The 23,315-nt window shown below is 42.3% G+C and overlaps 1 protein-coding gene across 3 annotated transcripts in view; it reads left to right on the forward strand.

Annotated features, from left to right (window-relative positions):
* The window catches only part of MICU1 (mitochondrial calcium uptake 1), a 376,908-nt gene that overhangs the window by 48,108 nt on the left and 305,485 nt on the right, over positions 1–23,315 (forward strand). Inside the window, exon 1 of one of the 3 annotated variants that reach the window (XM_033940607.1) lies at positions 3,397–3,456. The exons of 1 other annotated variant lie outside the window; for it this stretch is intronic. The gene's annotated coding sequence lies outside the window, so the exon portion shown is untranslated. Of the gene's footprint in view, positions 1–3,396; positions 3,457–7,678; positions 7,760–23,315 lie in introns of those variants that run through there. One more of the 3 variants, XM_033940605.1, reaches the window with a different exon arrangement.

Genomic DNA, 23,315 nt, shown 5'->3' on the forward strand with positions numbered 1-23,315 from the left:
GCAGTGTGCCTGATTTTAAGACGAAATGGGATCGTCACGTGGGATCTCTTCACAGAGAAAAGTAGGGGAGGGTCATTAGGGTGGGCAGACTAGATGGGCCGTGGCCCTTATCTGCCGTCTATTTCTATGATGCCTAAATAAAAGGCGGCTGGCATTGCGGCTAGGTAGCTGCTTTAGGCTGTGGAACGCCAAAGTAACCGCACGTGGCCAATGCCGGAAGTGGCATTAGGCAAGCTAAAGCGGCTGCCTAGCTGCAATTCATGGCTAGATAGGCAGCTAAAATGTAGGCCCACAAAATCCTGGCCATTTATGCTGCTATCTATGCCGCCACGGGATCCTAAAGTTAGGCTGCAGCAGCCATAAACTGATCGTGGCAGGGGAAGTTATCCCTGAACAGCTGAGTCAGCTTATGGCATTGGGGAGTCCTGCCGGGGTTTAGAAGTATCGGTAACTGGAGGAGTCATGGGTTCGGAGTGGGGTGTGGGGGTCAGAAGTATTGGTTGGGGGGTCATGGGTTCAAGGGGTTGGGGTTTCAGGGGGTATCGGCAGTTGGAGCGGGTCTTGGGCTCAGGGGGCCTGCAGGCAGGATTGGGCATCCCTCCTGCCTATCACGGTTGAGGGTGTTTGCTTTGGAGTTTCCAGTAGGAAGGAGTGGACATGCCTTCTGCTGATGTTGGGGGGGGTCTCCTGCCACAGCTGCTCAGCTGATTGCAACAGAGGTATTCCCCCTCCCCCCGATCAGTTGACCAGCAGGACTCCCCAAAGCTGTGGCTTTGAGAAGCACTGCTGGCTTAGCTGATCGGGGGGGGGGGGGGGGAGGAGGAATTCCTCTGTTGCGATCAGTTTATGGCTGCTGTGGCCTGACTTTAGGATCCCACTGCGGCATAGATAGGCGGCTGATATGTAGGCCAGGGTTTTCTGGGCCTACATTTCAGCTGCCTATCTTGGCTGAATTTAGGTGCGATTCTGTAACTGGTGATGTCGAGTGATTGACACACGATTGGTGGCCGCTTTTAAGGTGGCCAATGACATAAGCGCCGGTTACAGAATCCAGTCCTAAATGTTTAAATTAGTACTAATGAGTGCTCAGCTTTTGTGTGTCTGTGACTGGGAGAGAATAGAAGTGGAAAAGGGCAATTTGAAAGGAGCAGTTCTCTAACACAGTGTTTTTCAACCTTTTAACACCTATGGATCCCCAGAAATAAAAGAATTATTCTGTGGACCGGCATCAGTCCGTGGACCAGCGGTTGAAGAACAGTGGGCTAAGTTGTGGGCCAGACCCCGCCCATCTCTACCCAATCTCCACCCCAGACACTGCCCCCATAATAGTACTAATTGCATCTTGCATGTCCCGTGCCTCATCTGGAAGCCTTCCCTCTGATGTCGCAACATGGCTTTGTGCACTGAATCAGTTAGGAAGAGGGAGCTGGCTCGAAGATAACGCCGCATCGATCGCACTGTGGACCGGCGGTTGAAGAACACTGTTTTGGGCCTGATGCAAGTGCTGGCCCTGTGGACCGGCAGGAAATTTCTGTGGACCAGCATTGGTCCATGGACCGGTGGTTGAAGAACATCAGTGTTTACTCTCCTGAAGAACTGAAACTCCTTATCCTACAGAAATGCTTTGGACTATTTTTTTTTTTTTTTTTGGGGGGGGGCATTTTTTCTGGAACCTGTCATCTAATGTGACCCATTTTTAAAACTTGTTATGACATTTTCCTTTGTTTCTCCCCATGCCAAATTTGGTCTTGTTCTGTTAAAAAATTTTTTTTAGTTAGTTTGCCCCCAAATGGATGACAGACTTTTTAAAAAAAATTGGATTGGAAAGAATAAAAGATCTTAATAGTATCAGTTGTCTTATTCTCCTTGTTGCTGTATACCTCCTAGAAATGGGATGACCTCTAATCTTTTCCGTTTGATCGGTGTAATTATCATCTTAGAGTGAGAAACTTTTGTGTATGATAGTTATTAGAGGGAAAAAGTGCATTGCAGGCAATTCAGATCCTATATTACTTTCTTTCTCGTAATACTGCTTTCTCTATAACATGAGTGCTACTTCAATTTTGCCAGTCTGAAAAGTGCACTAGTGAAGTTTTAACTCTTAGCATATGATTCTAAACTTTCTTAGGACAGTTTTTGTGTTTCAGTTCTAGCCCTATTGGTATAACCTTCAGCCTTCTCTTTTCTGGGAGGTTTTATTTCTTTAGGTAGCTAGTATAGCCAATGATTATTCTCCCTCAGAATAATTCAGCATTTTCTAGCATACAAGTTATGAAGTAAATTAAAATCATTGCTTGTCATCTTCACTGGGTTTATAAACTTGTTTCTTCCCAGCAAAGACAAATTCAGTTTGCAGGTAAACTTGGGTTGATTTGATTTAATACTTAATATACTGCTAAAAATCGAAGCGTTATAGCAGTTTACAATTCAAAAGAGCTCATTATAACAAGTTACAAACTTAAAAACATCTCATTGTACAACAACAGTTGTTATACTAATTATACCATCACAATCATAGGATCCACCCCAAATTTAATAATCATCTAATTGCAACCCTCATCAAATCCACTGATCAACTACAGTATATAAAATACTTCAATAAATAGCTGTTGCCCCTAGCATTCTGACTCTTTACTATCCATGTTATAATGTTCATTCCACAATACAAAAGTTTTCAGTAAAAAACACATTTTTAATAGCTTATAAAAACCCAAGTAACTTTTCATCGATTGCAATTCAATTGGAAGCTTATTCCACAAGTTAGGTCCAGCGTAACAGAATGCTCTTTTCGGTGTTCCAGTCAATCTCACTTTATCCAATGACGGTCTAACTGCTTTTCTTACTATCAATGTTAAAGCCACTGAGTATTGATCTGAAAGCAGATGGAAGAGAATACCACAGTTAGTATATTAGAGTCAGAGAGCAAATGAAATAATCAATGTAGCTATGCGAGCTGTGATGCATGGTGTAAAAGATATAATATCTATTGGAGGGATTTTCACTTCACATGTCTTAAGTCTTATGCTGTCGTAATGATAGATATATTATCTGGCGGGGGGTGAGGGGGGTTGCCCCTGAAAGCCTATTCTATAAGCATTGCTATACTGGGACAGATTGAAGTCCATCAATCCCAGTATCCTGCTTCCAGTCCAGATTTGCTGCTTATCCTAGAAATTAGTGGTGGATTTCCCCGAGTCCATCTTAATAATAACTTATAGAGGTTTTCTTTCAGGAATTTGTCCAAACTGATTTTAAACTCTTTCAGGAATATGTCCAAATCTTTTAAAAATGAGTGACCTGCTAAGCTAGCTGTTTTTACCACATTTTCTGGCAATGAATTTGACTTTAATTACATTTTGAGTGAAAAAATATTTTCTTTGATTTGCCATTTTGAAGAGGCAGGTCTGCTGGCAAGAGTGAGTGGGCATCCCAATCTTGTTGAATTTCTACAACAAGGTATGAGGGGGGCGGGTTTGGGGGCATGCTTGAGCTGAGAGATTTTGACCTGACTCCCCCAGACCACCAGGGCCTTCTCTTGGGGACATGTTGGTGGGGTGGTAGAAGGGGTCAGAAGGGGGGTTTTGGTCAGTCATGTGTGTGTGGGGGGGTCCGGATGGCCGAGTCAGGAGGGAGTGGGCATCCCTCCGGCCTCCATTTTTTTATAGGGGGGACCAACTTTAAAAAAAATGGGGACAGATATTTTGCGTGTGTAACATATGCACATCAGTGCCCATTAAAAAAAAAGTTTCCTGTCCTGAGCAGCAGGAGGCTGATTTGGGGCTTCCCCTGTCAGCTCTGCACATGTGTGAAATCACTTTTTCAGCAACTGGTGGGGTGGGACTAGGGCCTACCTCTGTGAACCTAATTTGCATGCAAAGTCAGTCAAACATTGATCACCATTTTAAAATTGGACAATTAATTGGCCAGCAGTGACCCACATGGCTTTTAGTGCATCTGGGCTCTGGTTTCCTCTCCCAGTACTGTTTACTGTGAGCTTTATTAAGTATTGATTTAACAGATGATTTTAAAAGCAGTATGCAGTTAAAACATATTAGATTGTTACTAGTACTGCTGAGTATTGAGCAGCTTATAAAAAAACTGAGAAGGGGTTTATCTTCTTTCTGGGATTCTAAATATAAAGTTTTTGGAAACCTATTGGGAGCCTCACATCTCTGTGCGTGATTAAATTGGAGAGAATTATATTTTACAAAGAAAGCAGAATTTTAACACAGTGTAGCTTAGTTCAAGACTGGTAAGTACAAAAATTAGGGCTGTGGGTAGATTAAAAATTAATTGTGTTAAATTGTGTTGTGCTGTGGTGATTAATTGCAATTAATATGTAAGCTATTTTAAAAGAAAATGACAAACACTAATTCATGAAATAAAGCACAAACCAGCACTAACTTCCAAAACAATTTGTGAACTTGTATCCCATTTAAACCTAAGCGATTCATATAATATGTACATAGTTAAATGACAATGCAACACTAGCTTACATTCATCTAAAACTCTTCAAAAACAAATTCATAAAAACAAAAAATTTTCAAGAGAAAGCCTCTGTAAATAAGGTTGTCTTCAATATGCTCTTAAATTTCTGAATGTCAGAAAGTAATCTAAGCGGTCCAGTCAAATTATTCCTTAAAAAATCTATCACAGAGTTCAACCAACCGGCAAAAAAATTGTCAACAAAAAGCATTTGTCTCCCGCGCTCCTAAGACAATATCCAAAGTGGTACTCCTGACCCAATAACCTCTCCTCCCTCCCTCCAGCCCCAGAGGCATCAGCAGCAGCCATAAAGCTCCCTACCTCCATTCACAAAGCAGCAGGCAGCTGATCCCCCCTCCCTCCATTCCTAAAGCAGTATAGCTAGTCCTCCTTCTCTCTGTTCCCAAAGCAGCAGAGCCAGTCCTGACAACCTCCCTTCCTCAATCACTCACCTAGAGCCATAGCAGCAGCCAGTAAACAGGCAGCTTCTGGCCAGCTGCAGCAGAGCCTTTCCTCTGCCGCAGTTAGCACACAAGAGATCTCAAACTGACTAAAGAGAATATCCAGAAAGCACTGCTACTTGGATATACAGCTAGCCTGCTAACTCAACCCCTCCCTAATATTCTGCTATGGCTGACAGACCTAATAAACAGATGCTTAGAAAACGGACTCTTATCCCCAAACAATATCAACCATAGTGTTGACACCCATACCCAAAACCACAAACCTTGATCTGAACAAAGTAGAAAACTGTAGGCCAATAGCAGGGATTCAAAATTACTAGCTAACTTCATAGAGATATAGACTAAACAAATGGATTTCACAGATCATAACCTGGCTTCAGGCCAAAGCACAACACCGAATCCCTTCTTCTTGAACTAACATCCAAAATAAGAAATCAACACAGCAGAGGCAAACAATCAATACTATAACAATTTGATATTTTGGCAGCATTTGATGTAGTAGACCACTCTCTCTTACTCCTCAAATTAAATAAACTAGGAGTACAAGGCATGGTGTTACAATGGTTTTCACAGTTCTTAAGATATAGAACATATGAGAAGTCAGGAAGGAAGACATGAGATCCCAATTAGAGAATGACACGGGGACAAATTTGTCCCTGTTCCCGCAGGAACTAAATTTCCCCCGTCCCTGTCCCTGCCTTAACCACATAAACCTCGAACACTTATGATTTTACAGTGTTTGAGGCTTCTGCAGATGAAGATGGAACTTGCAGGAATGGGGCAGGGGCAGGAAAAGAACTCATGGAGACGGGATGGGAAAATGAGCTCCCGCGAGTACAGGGAAAAATTTATTCCCGTGTCATTCTCTAATCCGAATCATGGAAAGCCAATTGAGGTGTCCCCCAAGACTCACCAATATTACCTGTGCTATTTAACATCTATCTAAGAGCACTGGGAAATAGCCTACTCTTATCCCAGGCTCATTTCTTCTCCTACACAGATGATATCTTCATTCTCTAAATAGCCAAAGAGTCCTTCGCTAGCATCCTAAATTACCTGAAAACCTCTATTGATGACCTAAGTACATGGATGATGAATAACTTCCTCAAGCTAGACAAATCTAAAACAGAAATATGGTTTGGAGATTATAATCCACTACCGAGCACAGAACTAAAGCTATCCACAGGTGAGAGGTTAAAGATAGAAAATTCTTCCAAAGTACTGGGAGTTACACTTGACTTAAACTTAACCTTTAACATTCATATCTGCTCTCTAATGAAAATATTCTTTAAGATGATAAGACAACTAAGGGCAATTAGACCAATCCTAATAGACACCAGTTTCAGGACAGTAGCACAATCTGTTCTGACACCCCACCTGGACCATTGCAACGCACTATACGGTGGCATTACAGAAAAAGAGCGCAGAGACTTCAACTACTACAAAATATGGCCGCAAGGTTAGTTCTCAAAAAGAATTGATACGAAAGGGCAAGTCCAGTATTAGAACTATTGCATTGGCTACTGATGAACAAGAGAATCCTTTTCAAGATAGTCTGCATGGTTTACAAAGTGATCTATGGAGAGAACTCGGGAAGGACTAACATCTGATATCGAAGACCCACATTCCTTCAATTCACATGTAATACAGTACTTCAAACTACCCCTCCCATCATCTCAAAAAATACGGCAGAAAAGATGTTTGAGGCTACCTTCGAATACCCCATTTGCAACAAACTCCCAACATTTGGAACAGACTACCAATACAACTAGGACAACCCACCACATACCTTGACTTCAAGGAAAAAACTAGAGACATACTTCTCCCTATAACCATTCTCTTAGCTTCACCCCCAAGAACCACCCCACTCTAATAATGTAACTTCCAAAACTTGATCTCATTTTTATTGTAAACTGCATAGATTCTTTGCAGAGAATTGCAGTGTATTGTTATTGTGTCCCAGTCAATTCTGGCCCTTTGGCCGAACATTGGAATGAAAAAAGACATAATGCCTCAGATCTCATTTTTTGGTTTTTAAGATAATCAGATGCCAATTGGGGGGCTGGGGGGGGGGGAATATTGACCATGTTCTCCTTCCAGAAGAATAAAGGATTATCTTTAATTTGAATTTCATTACACCTAATAGTTTGAATCTTGAGATGTATTTTTAGTATCAAAATGAATTGTTATCACATTAGCTACTTACCTGTCCTGCATTAGTCTTTAATGGCTTTAAAAGCTTTTATTTCATTGAGTTTTTATTATGTTGTGCCCTTTTTAAAAAGAACAAAGTACTTTTTTGTGATACACTTCTGTTTTTCTGTATTCAATTGGTATTTTCATTGTTATGATTTTTAGTCAATTAGTTTTTATGCTGTCTTTTATATTTTATAATATTATTAACGTTCTTTTATAGCACATTTTGTGCAATATATTTTTAAAAAATATGTTTATATATGTATTTGATTAATATTTATTGCCCATATTCGTTATGCCTGTGTTAGCTACTTAAAGGTGCTGCTGCATTTATAAAAAACTTCCAAAGATTGTCGATATGTGGTGTCAATTATTTATACAGACTTTGTATTTAGCTTTTTATTTCCTGCTTTGCCTTTTCTTTTTATACACAATGCTTTTGGTATTGGTCTGCAGTCCACCTCCCACTGGCTTTCTTCTGTAGCCTAGTTTACATATTCAATGAACGTGACGTTTTTATGACTAATCTGAGCATGCTCACAGTTTCGCTTTTGACTTCAATGCAGTGTCCTGCATTTTGGTTGTCCCAGACTCCCAGCCGTTTATCATCTGCAGTAAGTTTAATTTATTATTGATTATCTTTGCTTCATCACAGCTGTTTGGGTCACAGTTTTTTTTGTTTAGTGACTTGTTTCGGTTTAATTTTTGGGTGGTTTGGGAAGAAACTATGCTCAAACACGTTCGTGGTTTTGTTTATCTTGGTTGTCTGTGAGCACTTATTAGCTTGTCGGTCCCAGCTTTGTTTTATTAGCTGCCAGCTCACATATTTCTCTTACTCATTCATGCTACTCCCGGCTTTCCCCTCTTACTCGGCACCAGATTGTGTGGTTTTCAGGACTTTATTTTTTTCCTTATGATTTCCCAGATGAGGCTGCTTTAAGTTTAGTGCCCTGCTGACGCCTTTAACTTTGGTTATTTCGCAAGGTACAATGCCTGAATCCCTAAGTTAATTTGTGCTATGCCGTTCTAGGTCTGTGGATCATGGTTTTAGAGCACTTCTCTTAAGATTAGGACTTTTTTTGATCCAGCCTCGCTAAATATATATTTTTTTGTGGTTACTTGTTTTTGTTTTGCACTTTTGGGCTTGGGCTTGGCACACCAGGTACAGTAGTTCCTTTTTTCATTCCTTCTCCTGTTTTTGGTTTATCAAACATTTTTCCAAAAACGCATTGTGGAATAGCTGTCATTGGACAATTGATTTAATTCTCATCACATTTGTAGGTATCCATGTTTAGTCATATACTCATTTTGTGACTTTTTGTATAAGACCATTAATTTGTGTGTATTTATACTAATTCATTTATTTTAGTATTTTTCTTATGCTTTTGCATTATTTGGTTTCTCTGTATGATATTTTAATGTTTTCATATTGGGTATTTTATATTAATGTTTTGTTTGTATATATGTACAGTAAAACCTTGGTTTGCAAGCATAATTTGTTCCAAAAACATGCTTGTAATCCATAACACTTGTATATCAAAGTGAATTTCCCCATAAGAAATAATGGAAACTCCACAATCCAAAAACTTTAATACAAAATACTGTATGTACTCGTATTGCAAGATCTTGCTTGTTTAGAACAGTCACTACACTCCTGCAGTGTCAGAGAGAGAGAAGAACCATCAGCACAGTTGTGATGATGTGATGTGTTTATACTGTATGTCAGGGGTGCCCAATACATCGATTGCGATCGACTGGTAGATTGCGAAGGCTCCGTGATAGACTCGCGTTGCCTTCACAATCTACCGGCCGATCAGCCTTCCTCTCCCCGACTGCCTGGTGAAGACAGCTTCCCTCCCTTCCACTCCTTCACTGCCCTCTTGCCCACAAGCAAACTGAACTCAGGCTGTGGGGCTCTAACACTGCGTGCGCTGGTTTCCCTTCTCCGAAACAGGAAGTTATGTCATTCCTGTTTCAGAAGAGAAGGGAAGTTCAGTTCCTGGGTTCAGTTCCTCTAACACTGTGTGCTACGAAACAGGAATGACGCACCTTGAAAGCTCCGGCCTCGGGGTGCAACACTCTTGGTAGCTGGCTGTAGCTGCAGACATGTCCCGCATGGCCACAGCGGCACGTATCTGGACTGCTGAAGGGGCAGGACGCGGTAGCCCTGCTCTGAGCATTGCCTTCCCACCCTGTGGAAAGTTTCCGCTCGTGTCCGCCCCTGAGGAGAGCACCGCCAAACATAAATGAGTGAGTGCCACTCTCCCCACCAACTTTTCTGGCATCCTCTCCCACTCCAGCATCCCCAAAGCCAGAGAAGGCAAGTGGTTGCATCCCATTCCTTCACTGGGGCTTCTCCAGAAGGCAGAGCAAGTGACCCTTGGCCACTAGCCGTCAAGTCTGAGAGGTCCAAACCGGACCTTGTAATGTGTGGGGTGATGCCACCCTTTACCTCCAGCCTGGCTACCAAACACAGAGGCGGCAGCAGAAGCACAGTAAATGCCATGGGCTTCCGAGAGAAGGAAAGGAAAAGAGAAACCAGACCATGGAAGGAGAGAGAAGGGAAGGAGACAGATGCCAGACCAGGGGCAAGGAAGGAGAGAAAATGCCAGATAATGGAGGGGGTAGAGAGAGATAGAAGAGAAGGAGAGCAGAAAGATGCCAGGGCATGGGGGGAGGGAAGGGAAATTAAGGAGACAGATGCCAGACCAGAGAGAAAGGAAGGAGAGGAGATGCCAGAGCATGGCGGGGGAGGAAGAGAAGGAAAGGAGAGAGATGCCAGGCCATGGGGTTGAGTAGGAAGCAAAGGAAATGAGAGAGAGATGCCAGAGCATAGGACATGTACAAAGGAGAGAAGGGGCACAGGATAGACAGTTTATTGGGGGTGGGGCATGGTTGGGGGGAGGGTCAGGGGGCCTAGTGGACTTGTGTGCCTAGGGGCCAAATTAATCCTGCCCTGCTTGGGGGCCTGTTCCCCGATGGCAGTGGCTTGGGGGAGGGTAGGGAGAAAGAAAGAAAGGGGGCAGGCAGGGAGACAGAAGGAAAGAAGGGAAACAGAAAGAAAGAAAAGGGGGCATGAAGAGAGAAAAAAAGAAAGGGCAGCAGGGAGAAAGAAAGGGCAGGGAGAGAGGAAGAAAAAGTTGGGGGAGGGAATGAGGTCTAGAGGAGAGGAAGCATACAGGCTGAAAGAAGGGAAGAAAGATTGGATGCACAGACAGAAGAAGAAAGTGCAACCAGAGACTCATGAAATCACCAGACAACAAAGGTAGGAAAATGATTTTATTTTCAATTTAGTGATCAAACTGTGTCCGTTTTGAGAATTTATATCTGCTGTCTATATTTTACACTATAGCCCCCTTTTACTAAACCACAATAGCGGTTTTTATCACAGGGAGCCTATGAGCGTTGAGAGCACCGCGGGGCATTCAGTGCAGCTCCCTGTGCTAAAAACCGCTATTGTGGTTTAGTAAAAAGGGAGGGGATATATTTGTCTATTTTTGTATGGTTGTTACTGAGGTGACAGTGCATAGAGTCATCTGCTTGACCTTTGAAAAAACCCCGGACTATAAATGATAATTAACATTTTCTCTGCGTACAGCGTGCTTTGTGGTGGTGGTTTTTTTATTTTATTGTTGTTAGATCATTTTGACTTGGTCATTTTAAAAGTAGCTCGCAAGCCCAAAAAGTGTGGGCACCCCTGCTGTTTGTATTGCAAGACCTTGCTTGTTTAGAACAGTCACTAAATTCCTGCAGTGTCAGAGAGAGAGAGAAGAACCATCTGCTCAGTTGTGATAATGTGATGTGTGTATGCTGTATGTACTTGTATTGCAAGACCTTGCTTGTATATTGAGTTAAAATTTAATAAAATGTTTTGCTTGTCTTAGAAAACACTTGCATATCAAGTTATTGCAATTCAAGGTTTTACTGTATTTATGAATAAATGCTTTTATTTGATTTATTACAGACTCCTGAAGAAGGTACTGCTGTAGTACCGAAATACCTGCAGTGTTGCGTCTTTGCTTATATAGTACTTGGTTCTTGTTTATAATATAGATCCCGTTGGGAACATCTCACTCGTCCCACTTTTTTGTTCTTTGATTTAGCCTGACGTGGGAACCTTTTGATGTCTGGTCATTTTATTTTTCAAATCATATTGATCTCAGTCTCTGGTTTCTGCTTCCCTCTGTCTTAACTCGCTCGCCAGGGTGTCCTGTCCATCTGACATTTCTTCTCTCCATGTTCTGTTCTCTCCATGTCCACCATGCATCTTCCATCTGTGCCCCTTTATTTTCTTGTCCAGAATCTCCTGTGTTCATAGCTCCACATCCGTCGTCATCCTTCTGTGTACCTATGCCCCCCCATATCCAGCATCTTTCTTCTGTGCTCCTATTCTCCCCCATGTCTAGTATCTCCTTTCTGTGTCTAGCATTGCCTCTTTATTCCCATATTTCCCACACTCTCATGTTAGGAATTGATGTATGGGGATGACAGAGGGGCATTTCTCCTTTGTGTCCAAGGCCCTATGCTCCCACCTAATGCCCATCATCGCCCCTCTGTTTCTATGTACCACCCTGTGTCAAGCTGCTCCCTTCTCTCCTTCCCCCAATCCAATGTGTCTCTCTCTTATCTGAACCCACCCCATCCAGCTTTTTTCCCTCCCCTTTCCATAATCTTGCTCTTTTTCCCCACTGTGGGTTCAGCATTTAACCCTTCTTCTTTCATCCCCTGGTCTAGCACTTCCCTCCCATCAATGGCAGATCCGACATTCTTTGTTCCCTCCAGCCCTCTCCTCTACAGGTCCTGCATTTCCCTTCCTTCTCTCCAACCCTCTTCTCATTGCAGGTCCAGCACATCTCTCCTCTCCCTCCAACCCTCTTCATCACAGGTCAGGCACTCTCTCCGGTCCCTCTAGTCCTCTCTTCCACTGAAAGTTCAGCACCTCTCTCCACTGTCTCGAACTCCCCCCCTCACAGGTCCAGAATCTCTCTCCTTTCCCCCCAGCCTTCATCACCTCCTGCACATCCAGCATATTTCTTACCCCCACTGCCCCTGTGCTACTGCTGGTCCCGCATCTGTGCTCTTCTTTTCCTTTCCTTCAACCCCTATCACAGCGCTTTCAATGTTACCTTGCTGGCACTGCCCAGCTTCAATTCATACAGGTCTGCTCTAGGGCCTTCCCTCTGCTGCAGCCCATTCTGAGTAAACAGGAATTTGCTTAACAGGGCAGTACGTGGCAGAGGAAAAATCCCAGAGCAGGCCTTTTTGAATTACTGCTGGGTAGTGCTGGCAAGGTAACATTGAAAGTGTTGAAGGGGTTGAGGGAGGGAAAGGTACAGATGCTGGACCTGCGACAGAGGGGGAGGTTTGAGTGACTCGGTGAGTGACGCAAGGGTGAAAATGGGTGGGCCTGGCCTTAATGTGATTAAAGCGTCTCCAATCTCCTTTTTTGTGTTAGTGCTCTAAAATGTGGCACAGTGTTAAATTTATTTTATACTTTACAAAGAAAGGGAAAGGGGTTGTGGCTAGATTATTGAAGACTAGTCTGGAGAAACTTTGGGACTCACATTTTAATTTCCTCTGCAGCAGTCCCTGTGATCTTTGATTAGTTACCTGTGCTGTGTTTTATCCAACAGTAATTAAATAATGAATTAAAAGGATATGGCCTTACATATCTTCAAGAATTAAAATGTTTATTAGTCATAGACAAGTAGAGTAAGCCAACCACGCAAATGGGTGATATCATTTGAAAGCAAAGGTATTGTTGAGCAAGCAGTAGAAGAGTCTAGAAAGCTTTACTTAACCTATGTGGGACTGTCTGCCTTGTCATTTTGGGTTTCTTTGGTGTCTTTTTTTTTTTTTTTGTCTGCAGATCTGTTTGGATATATCAATATCTCTTCTTTTACCTTAGATTATTTTTTCCTACAGTTTTTTGCTTCAATTATATCATTCTACTCCTATTTTCAGCAAATTTCTCAGCTTATATTAATCCTTTTTTTTGGGTGGGGCGGGGTGAGAACTAGTACTGAGCTTTGGTGTCTTGGGTGAGGCATGTTGAACAAACTCAGTTGGCTATTCTGTTTTCATTGCAATCTCATTTGTTTTGTTTTGCTTCAACTGTTAACTTCAAAATGGCAGAGAAAATAGCCAGAGAATTGAAATGGTGCCCATCATGCAGTTGGAAGATATCCATTACTTTATAAGGATTATATAAAATATCTGCATTTTAGAACATCAGTTTCTTGAAAGAGGAGTTCTCCTAGGCACCAGTTTTTTTCTTCTGTGTATTTTCTGTTATTGTTTTGACATTTCAACATGGTCTTCCATCATGAAAGTAAAAGGAGATGGGAGAGGATGAGAATCTGATTTAGGTAATGCCTTTTTCAGTAGTAGCTTGTGGTGAGTTATCAGGTTGTTCAGAGGGTTTTAGGGACTGCAGTCTAATTTCATTTTATTTACATTTATTCAGATCGAAAATGAGACCAGCAGCAGTGTGTAGAACCGGTGACTATTTGTTGCAATTCTAGATCATTTAGAAAGGAAAGAAAGCCACGAGCATTGTTATTTGATTAATCATCAACATGGGTATTGAAATCGCCCAAAATTACTAGATCTCGGAAACGTGTTGAGACATCAGCCACAGTTTGTAAAAGATTGTCCCAAGCCAGCTGGCCGGCACAGGGAGGGAAATAGCAGCAAACTATAGTGAATTAATAAATGTGATAAGATTCGCAAGACTAACAAATTGCCCAGTGCAAAATCACCTCAATCAATCTCAATGACCTTAAATGCTGTAGGGAGAATGAGCACGATGCCCCTTCTTCTCCCACTTTGCTGGCTGAATGAAACACCCTATGTGTACTCTAAACAGTTTCTACTAAGGAAGCCTCTTCATCGTCTTTTAACCAAGTTTCTACCAGACAAATAATATCCAAGCGGTGGCGGGAGAATAAATAGATAGATTTCTTGTTCTTAACAGAGCGACAATTCAGGAGACTTAAATTAATCGCTGTCAGCAAGCCAGGACGAGGTGATACTCGGACAGGAATAGGTGATTCTTGCAGGGATGACATTCTTAAGAGTAACAATTAGGTAAGCTAGAATAGGAAAACCAAAAAGCGGCTTGCAAAACATCCCCGGAGCTCACTAGTGACTTAAAAAGTAGGGCAAAGCAAGAGTATTTTGTCAGTTCAGCTTACTTTGCAGGGAGATGAATGTTTAAGGTGAAAATCAGCAGTCGAGGTAAGAGACTTTTTTGCTCCTCACTCAGGCGTTTCAGAAAGGCGTTCGCCTTCTCCACGTGCCTTAGCTGACACGCCAACTCAAATAGCTGGGCTGCTGATGTTAGAATGAGGGTGGAGTCTGCTCCCACACCCCTTAGACTGGCAAGTCCAGAATCCCTAAAGGCCCACTGGTAATTAACACAGCACACAATAGCAAATGGAAACAACTAAGATGATCTACTTAGCCAACCTAGCTTAAAAAATATCCCAAGTGAATATGCAGGAGAAATTTGCATTCAGTGCTTCTCTACAGTTTTTTAATTTTTAATTTCTTATATATTGCACATCTACAAATCTGGGTGGTTTATAGCATACATGCATAATATAAAACATTGAAACAATAAAAAACCAATGAACATAAAGATTGAGTCTTTGTACAGCTCCAGTCTAATTTGTTTAAAATCTGGAATGTCACTCGCTTTTGCTGGGCTGCTAAGAAACCCAAGTTACCATTGCCTATGCTCTTGGTGAATTGGTCACGGGGAGGAGGGTTGGGTTTGCCAGATGTCAAGGTTTATAATTATGTGTGTGTGCTATGACATTTGAGGGATTGGGTGAATCAGATTTGTTGCTATACCTCTCTTCGGATAGAACGGGAGTTTTTTGCTCCCTTTAATGTGTTTTTGTTGCTTCATTGCAGTGCGGTTCCTGCCTGCTTCCGAGCAAGTGTTTTGTTTTGTTCTCTGCAAGATGCTTGGCGCTTGGTGGTGGTGGTGGGGGTGAACCCATGGGTTACTGATCTCTTGCCGTTAAGGAGCAATCCAGCCGGGCTGGGAGGCATGGGTTTGTCATGGGAAATGAGAGATATTTCCAGATTGGAACACCTCCTGGGGGAGGAGGGGGAGTTAATGTCCCGTGCTGACTTGCAGGTGGCGGTGGGAGATACCTGGGGAGCGCAGTTTGCGTGTCATCAAGTGGGGCATTATGTGGGATATCTCGACAGAGCACAGTTGGGTAAACATATGGGGGCTAAATTATGGGGGGTTTTCTCCTGAGAGGAGGGGACCCCCATATCGCTATCACGAATTCATAACAGTCTTCAGGTTTTACAGCCCCATAAAGATTATCTAACTATTTGGGGCAGATGGGAGACAGAGTTGCAGGTCAATTTGGGACACTGGGATATTGCCCGCACTCTTCGGGCGACGCCAGGGGTGATCCCTGTGTGCTTGGTTTAGGGAAACGTATTATAGTTTGTAGAGATCTGGAATGAACTTCCTGACTCCATTAGGCTTTTAGGCCAGCTGCAATTATTTTGTAAATGCCTGAAAATTTTATTGTTCTCACAATATTTAAATGGTTTAACTACAGCTTCAATGAAATGATATAGTTATTTTTCTTATGCTTTTCTTATGTACTTTAGTTTTTAATTAGTTCTTCCTTCACCTTTGTTTTCTGTTATGTACTCTAGTCTTAATTATATGTGAACTGAGTCGAGCTCCAGTGGGAGATGACCCGGTATATAAACCTTAGATTAGATTATAGAGTGACATTATGAGCCTGTTATACTTGAAAATAATTATATTATTGTGGAGGTCTCCCTACTCCTGTTTGTCACAAGTGTGGACAGGGGGAGCACACCCTGGGACATGCGTTTTGGTTCTGTCCAGTCATACACCGTTTTTGGAGACGTATAGTCTCTTACATGTCCGGTTTGATTGGTAGAGTCTTGCGGGGTACACCTGTCCAATTGGTTCCAGATTTGCCCGAGGATTATGACCATTTGCCTCAGGGCAGCCTTACTCTCTGTAGAAAAATGAGCCTGTTAGCCTGTTAATGTATCCTGCAATATTGGATGGTCCAGGACCCCCCGACGTTCTGGCATTGGCGGAACCAGTTGCATCAGTTGGCTACCTGGGAAGCAAGGGATGCCAAGGGGTCACGGAAGTGGAAATTTTTGTTCATGAGCATCTGGGAACCCTATTTGCAGTCCTTGCATCCCAAAGGCCGTAGTGCAGTACTAATGTGGTTGTCCTAATTTGGGCTGTTCGCAGTAGACTGGGTGGAGAGTATCTGGGGGGAAGAGTACCTGGGGGGGGGATCTCCATTTGGTGAATGGTGGTTCATTTGAATTGGCTATGAGACTGCATTATTTGGGTGGGGAAGGGGTGGGGGTGTTCTCTGTTTTTTTGTGGGGGTTCCTTTGTTCATTATGTATCTGATATAACAGTTTTCCTGTCAGAGTGGGGGGAGGGATGATAAATGGACTACTCCAGAGCTCATAAGAGTCCAAGGCCCTGGTGTGCTTTGCTTTTGCTTCTGGACCCAGGTCTGTTAGTAGGGAATAGTTGGATAGGTATTTTTTGCATTTTATGTATAAAAACTGATGATGACTGTTTCTCTCTGCTGTTGATGACGTTCCATTGTTTCTTACTTGACTTTGATATGTTTAGTCTGTTTATGATTGTTTCACTATATTCATCAATCAAATCGTTTGAACATAAAATCTGGAATGTCAAGAAGTTCCTGACTACTGGACCATAATGGGTGTCCTGGACCATGCACTCTTAATGTTGCAGCCAGACGTAAATGTTGTTGATCGTGCAATATTTTAAAAATCAATGTTAAAATCTTAAACTGAATATGCCATGACATTGGTAACCAATGCAATTGTTTAAGGATTGGTGTAATATGATCAAACAAAGAACAACCTGAGATTAAATGAGCAGCAGCATTTTAGTCTAGTTGTACAGCTCTTAAATAACAGATATATAAAGGCTTGAACAACTGTTTGAAAATTAGCTGGGCATAATAGCCATTTCAAAGGCTTTGATAATGTCTCATGCATATTCATTGTAAGATGGTCTCAAAACTAGATTGGTGGACTGGGTCATGAAGACTGGATTGAACACCATGCAGGCAGGGTGGAGGGGACAGCTTGGTGATTCAGTGGCAGTGTGGTCATATGGAGTATCCATGGTTGAATTAATGTATTAGGGTTTGTGTACCCTGGATTAGCTGGGGATGATAATGTTTCAAAAGGATTATTCAAAGTCCCGGTGGATTAAGGAGTTGTGGTCATGAATAAAAGTGGCATCTGGTGGCTGGATTTAGTCAGAGCTCCTGGTACAAGTTTGCTGATGCATCTCTGATGCAAGGTTCCCAGCCTCAAGATTGTTTCTGCAATGTCCAGTCTAGGAACAGTAGGCAGAAAGGAAAAAGTCCTCAGATAGTCATTAATAAAGGGTCATGGTGCCAAGATCCCATCATTGATTTGTACCCTTCCCTGGGAACTCCATTCATCAGGTAAGACTCTCTTATCTGCACCCACTGCCAATTTCTGACTTGGTATGTCTGGGATAGACTTCTCGAGTCAGAACGTCAAGTTCTATGTCTGGTTGTATTAGAGCCCATCTTTTTGATGCTGCTTTTAATTCCTAACTATTGTCCGAAACACGGACCGTGTTGGGTCCCCTGTCTGGTAAAAGGTTTTTAGTTAAGATTTATTTGTCAGTATCTACCAGTCTCTGACATCGGTCTGAGGAAAGTTGGCCCAGGCCTCAATACAGAATTCTTTCAGCTATGAGATGTTTGAGTGGTTTCTTGCATGTACAACCCATTTCAAATCACCTCACAGCATCTCAATGGAATTAAGATCAGGGCTTTGACTCAGCTACTCCAGGACTCTCCATTTCTTAGTTTTCAGCCAGTCCTTGGTGGATTTACTGGTATGTTTTAAGTCATTGTCGTGTTGCAGGGTCCAGTTCCAGTTCAGCTTTAATTTTCTTACAGATGGTCTCACATGTTCCTCAAGCACCCTCTGCTATACGGTAGAATTCATGGTGGATTCTAAGATGGTGAGATGGTATTCCTAAGTATTGTCCATTTGTTTTTTGCTGTGTTTTGTGTGTGTGTGTGTGTGTGTATGTTTATATATAATGTATGCATTTAAAATCTAATAAAATATTTATTGAAAAAGAAAAAAAAATCCTAACTCTTATTCACCTGTTCAGTACTCGTGTCTGTTTTAATCATTCCCACAATAAGTAATTTCCTAATCTCTTATTTGTCCTGTTTGTCTGAATAGATTGTAAGCTCTGTCGAGCAGGGTCTCGTATGTGTTTAGCGTACAGCAGTATGTATGTCTAGTAGCACTATAGACATGATTTAGTAGTGAACTGAGCTGAAGCCAAAGCAAAGAAAAACATAGAATAACTCTATGATAATTTGATGTAAGACTTTCTTTTCAGATGGCAGAGACCCCTTTGGGATCATGTTTATGTTTATTAAAAACCTTTATATACCACGTATATAACCAAAAAGGATCATCAACCAGGAGCAGAATTATTTATGAGATTATACTGTTCAATTTGTTTTCCTTTAGAGCATGAAATAAATAAATATTTTCTCGGAGACTTAAATTATTAGACAGATGGAACTGAGATTTATAAGTAAATAATTTTCAAGTAACTTTGGAAATCCCTTCTCTGAGTGTCAGGAAGCAATAAATTAAGGAGAGAGAGGATTAGAGGAGATATGTTATCCAGGTGCCATCTTAACTGAATCAAATAGGGAAGGGCTGAAATATGATCCAGCAAGGAACTAATGTCTACTTCTATACACTAGCATGAAAATGTCAGTGGATGAGATTGTGGCACAGAGAGGAAAGGCCATCTCTGGAGTGAAGAGGTGAGATAGTGGAATGAAGTCTCTTCTTTATCCCCACTGATAATTTATGGAGGGACACAGTGACCTATATTAGAAAGCTAAAACATGTTATGTATAGATTATAGGATAGTAAAAGGCAGTGTTTTTCAACCTTTTTACACCTATGGACCGGCAGGAAAAAAAAATTATTTTGTGGACCGGCAAATTACTAGGACTGAAATTTAAAACCCCCGTTTCCGCCCCGTCTCCACGAGCTCGGTCCTCGCAAACCATCTGATCCCATCCGCACAAGCCTCAGTTATGATTGTATACTGAATGTATTTTATTAAAGTATAAAAAGAAACAATATTCTGTACAATTGTCATTTTATAAATACAAATAATACAGAGCAAGGATCAACAAAACCCCTGTCTCCCCTCCCCTTCACATATATCCCCCCTACTATCAAGAAAACTGAATAAGCCAAATTATTACAGAATGCTACACAGAAATATCATGCTAACAGAATACCGCAGTCACAAATAGCAGGAATAGGGTTAGGGGAGTGCAACTAGGGCAACTGTCCCCCTGGTCAGAGAGAGCCCTAAGCCACTGCCTGGACTTTGCAGTCCCCAGTTATGTCTAACACCAGCTCTAGCAGGGTATATATTTCAAATCTGATATATTCTAATCACAAAATAGAAATACAATTATTTGTTTCTACCTTTTGTTGTGTCTGGTTTCTGCTTTCATCTTCTTTTCACTCTCTTCCTTCCAGCGTCTGCCCTCTCTGTCTCTTCAATCCAGCATCTGCCCTTTCCATCTACTGTCTGACCTCTCCCCCTTCCATATGGTATTTGTCTTCTTTCTATGCCCCCTCCCCTTTCCATACAGCCTATGCCCCTCTCTCCTTTTTACACGATTCATTCCAGCTTCACTGCTCTCTTCATTTTTATCTCTCCTACACCAGATCTAGCATCTTTGTCCCTCTCAATTTCTCTGCTGACCCCCTTCCCATCTCATTCCTGTCTCTCCCCTTCCCCTCCTCTAATCTCCCTGCAAGCTGTTTCCTTCCTTTTTTCTTCTCCCTTCCCTCCTCCCCCCTGTCCAGCAGTAACTCTCTTCCCTTTCCTTTCCCTCCTCCCCTCTCAGTAGCATCTCTCCTTCTCCCTCTCCAGGTCCAGTAGCAGCTGTCCCTTTTTCCCCTTGCCCAGCAGCTTCCCAGACTCCTTTCCCTCCTCCCCTCCCAGCAGCATCTCTCCTCCCTCTCCAGGTCCAGTAACAGCTGTCCCTTTTTTTTTTTTCACCATGCCCAGCAGCGTTCTCCCTTCCCAGCAACTCTCCTTACTTGCCAGTGCTGCGATTCAGTAAGGCAGCCTCGGGTCCTTTGTTGGGTCACACCGCCTCTGAGGAAAGCGGAAGTTGCATCATCAGAGGAGGCCCGACTCAGCAAAAGCTCCAAGGCTTCCTTCCTGAATCGCTGCGCTTATAAGGAGAGCCGCTGGGAGGGAAGAAAGCACAGTCTGAGGCTCCCCATTATCTCTCCGGCCCTGCGCTCCTCGATCTTGCCGGTCCTATGCGGACTGGCAGGAAATTGAGATGTTGATCTCGCCGGTTGAAGAACTGTGGTATAAGGAATTAAAGATATAAAGTCATATTCAGTATAAAGGGCACACACATTATCTATCCAGAAATGCTTATGACTTAATTGATAGATAAATAATTAGCCTGAGAAATCACTTCTGTGCTGGAATGGTTGATACAAATATGTTCTAAGGCAGCTCTTCCAAATAATTTTCTTAATAGTTTCCAAAATATCTTATTTTTCTAAAGCAGGTTTTGTCAGTATGTGTATATCAATCACAGCATGAATTCATTATCCAATCTGCTTCGCTATATATATTTTTTCTTTTTTTATAAATATTAATTTTTAATTTTTCTTTTATTTTAATACTTAAATTCATTCTTTCATTTAAAATGTTACCTGTTCAGTTAGCTATAATAATTCATATAGGAAAAAACCAACTACTTAGCTTGAAGCCGTTTACTCTGGCTCATGCTGTCAATGTATCAGTCTTGTGCATTAGTCTTGTGCCGGGAAGGCTGGGAAGGGACTGACTGACATGTTTTGCCTTTTAAGTTTTTTCAAGATCAGCCCCCTCTTGGAAATCAATGCATGCCATCTTAAGACTTTGAGTCGGGATGGCACGCGTTGATTTCCAAGAGGGGGTGATCTTGAAAAAGCTTAAGTGCAAAACATGTCAGCCAGTCCCTTCCTCAACAAACAAACCAAAACTGCAGATTTGTACACGGTGCTGGTAAAAGGTTTTTAGTTAAGATTTATTTGTCAAAATAAAATTTGCCTGCACCGTGTACAAATCTGCAGTTTTGGTTTGTTTGCTCTGGTCTGTTTTTTCACTGCAGATGAAGTTGGACCTCTGGTTCTTTTGTTGTTTTGTTGCTTAGCCAGTCCCTTCCTGGCACAAGACTAATGCATAAGACTGATACACTGACAGCATGAGCCGAAAGTTGTGTCAACATTCCATGTTGTTCAGGAAGTGCATTTGTCTGTTTTCTGCCTCCTGGTTTTGAGAAACAGAACCGCCTTTTGCAGCAATTGGATGTATGCAGAGTTCTTCTGTACTACTATATCTAGAGGTCAGAAATGAGTTTGCATTTTTGACCATCTTTTTGTGCTGACTCATTCTTTTAAGTGGGGCACTCTGCTTCCAAGGCCATTTTTTCCAGATGGATCCGTAAGACTATTTTGTCAGCCTACATTCTTTGTGGTAAATAAACAGTCTTCTGTTTCTGTTAAGGCACATTCTTCCAGAAGTATGGCCTTCTCGTAGGCTGAGGCTAGGGCGATCTTCCCTGAGAAGATTTGTAGGACAGCTACTTGGTCCACTCTGCACATGTTTGCCAAATTTTATAGAGTGGATCTGACGGCAAGAGAGGACTCTGCTTTTGGGTCCTCAGTCTTGAGGGTCAGCGCAATCAGCCCCCATTCGATTTTTTGGGACTGCTTTTGTACGTCCTACATGTCTAGAATGTCTCACCTATTGCACTGGAAAAAGATATGTCCAATTATATTTTCCAATAGATAGGTGAGACTTTTTCTAGACTCTTGCCTTGTCCTTTCTGCGCCTGCCTACTGTCTCATTTTGTTAATGCTTATCCAAGTTTGTTTCTTGGATGCCAGTCAGCCCTTTTGGGCCATGATGAATTCTGTAAGTATGTTCACAGTGCATGCAGGGGTACTTCCTGAGCTCCTTTGATGCTATGGTTGACTATTGGCTGTTATTTTAATGTTCCTTTTTGAGCAGAACAGTTAATTTTGGGGAATGTTCCCATCGGTGACCCTACTTCACGTTCTGTGTTGGAGCTCTTGGTGCTTGGGTACTAACTACAGGTGGTGCTAGAGCTCCCAGTAAAGTAGAGGAGAGTCACAGAAAAAAATCTGGAGTGGATTCCTTCTGTATATGGCATGCGGCCATTGGGAGGTAACCCATATGTCTAGAATGTCTCACCTACTGGAAAAGATATTATCAAGATAAGGACTTAATCTCTTTATCTTGCTAATTATTGTAAATCATTTATTTTTATTAGACTTGCTATATGGCCAGGTGGCCGAGAACAGCATTACAGTGGTGTACAGTACTCCCCTGAATTCGCGGGGGTTCTGTTCCAAACATAGAAACATAGAAATAGACAGCAGATAAGGCCACGGCCCATCTAGTCTGCCCACCCTAATGACCCTCCCCTACCTTTCTCTGTGAATAGATCCCACGTGTCTATCCCATTTGGCCTTAAAATCAGGCACGCTGCTGGCCTCAATCACCTGTAGTGGAAGACTATTCCAGCGATCAACCACTCTTTCAGTGAAAAAGAATTTCCTGGTGTCACCTCGCAGTTTCCCACCCCTGATTTTCCACGGATGCCCTCTTGTTGTCGTGGGACTCTTGAAAAAGAAGATATCTTCCTCCGCCTCGATGCGGCCCGTAAGATACTTGAACGTCTCGATCATGTCTCCCCTCTCTCTGCGCTCCTCGAGCGAGTATAGCTGTAATTTGTCAAGCCGTTCTTCGTATGGAAGATCCTTGAGTCCCGAGACCATCCGGGTGGCCATTCTCTGCACCGACTCCAGTCTCAGCACATCCTTGCGATAATGTGGCCTCCAAAATTGCACACAGTATTCCAGGTGGGGCCTCACCATGGATCTATACAATGGCATAATGACTTCCTCCTTACGGCTGACGAAACCCCTTCGTATGCAACCCATGATTTGTCTTGCCTTGGACGA

Source organism: Geotrypetes seraphini, chromosome 4 (genome assembly GCF_902459505.1).
Source record: "Geotrypetes seraphini chromosome 4, aGeoSer1.1, whole genome shotgun sequence".
Classification (NCBI taxonomy): Eukaryota; Metazoa; Chordata; class Amphibia; order Gymnophiona; family Dermophiidae; genus Geotrypetes; species Geotrypetes seraphini.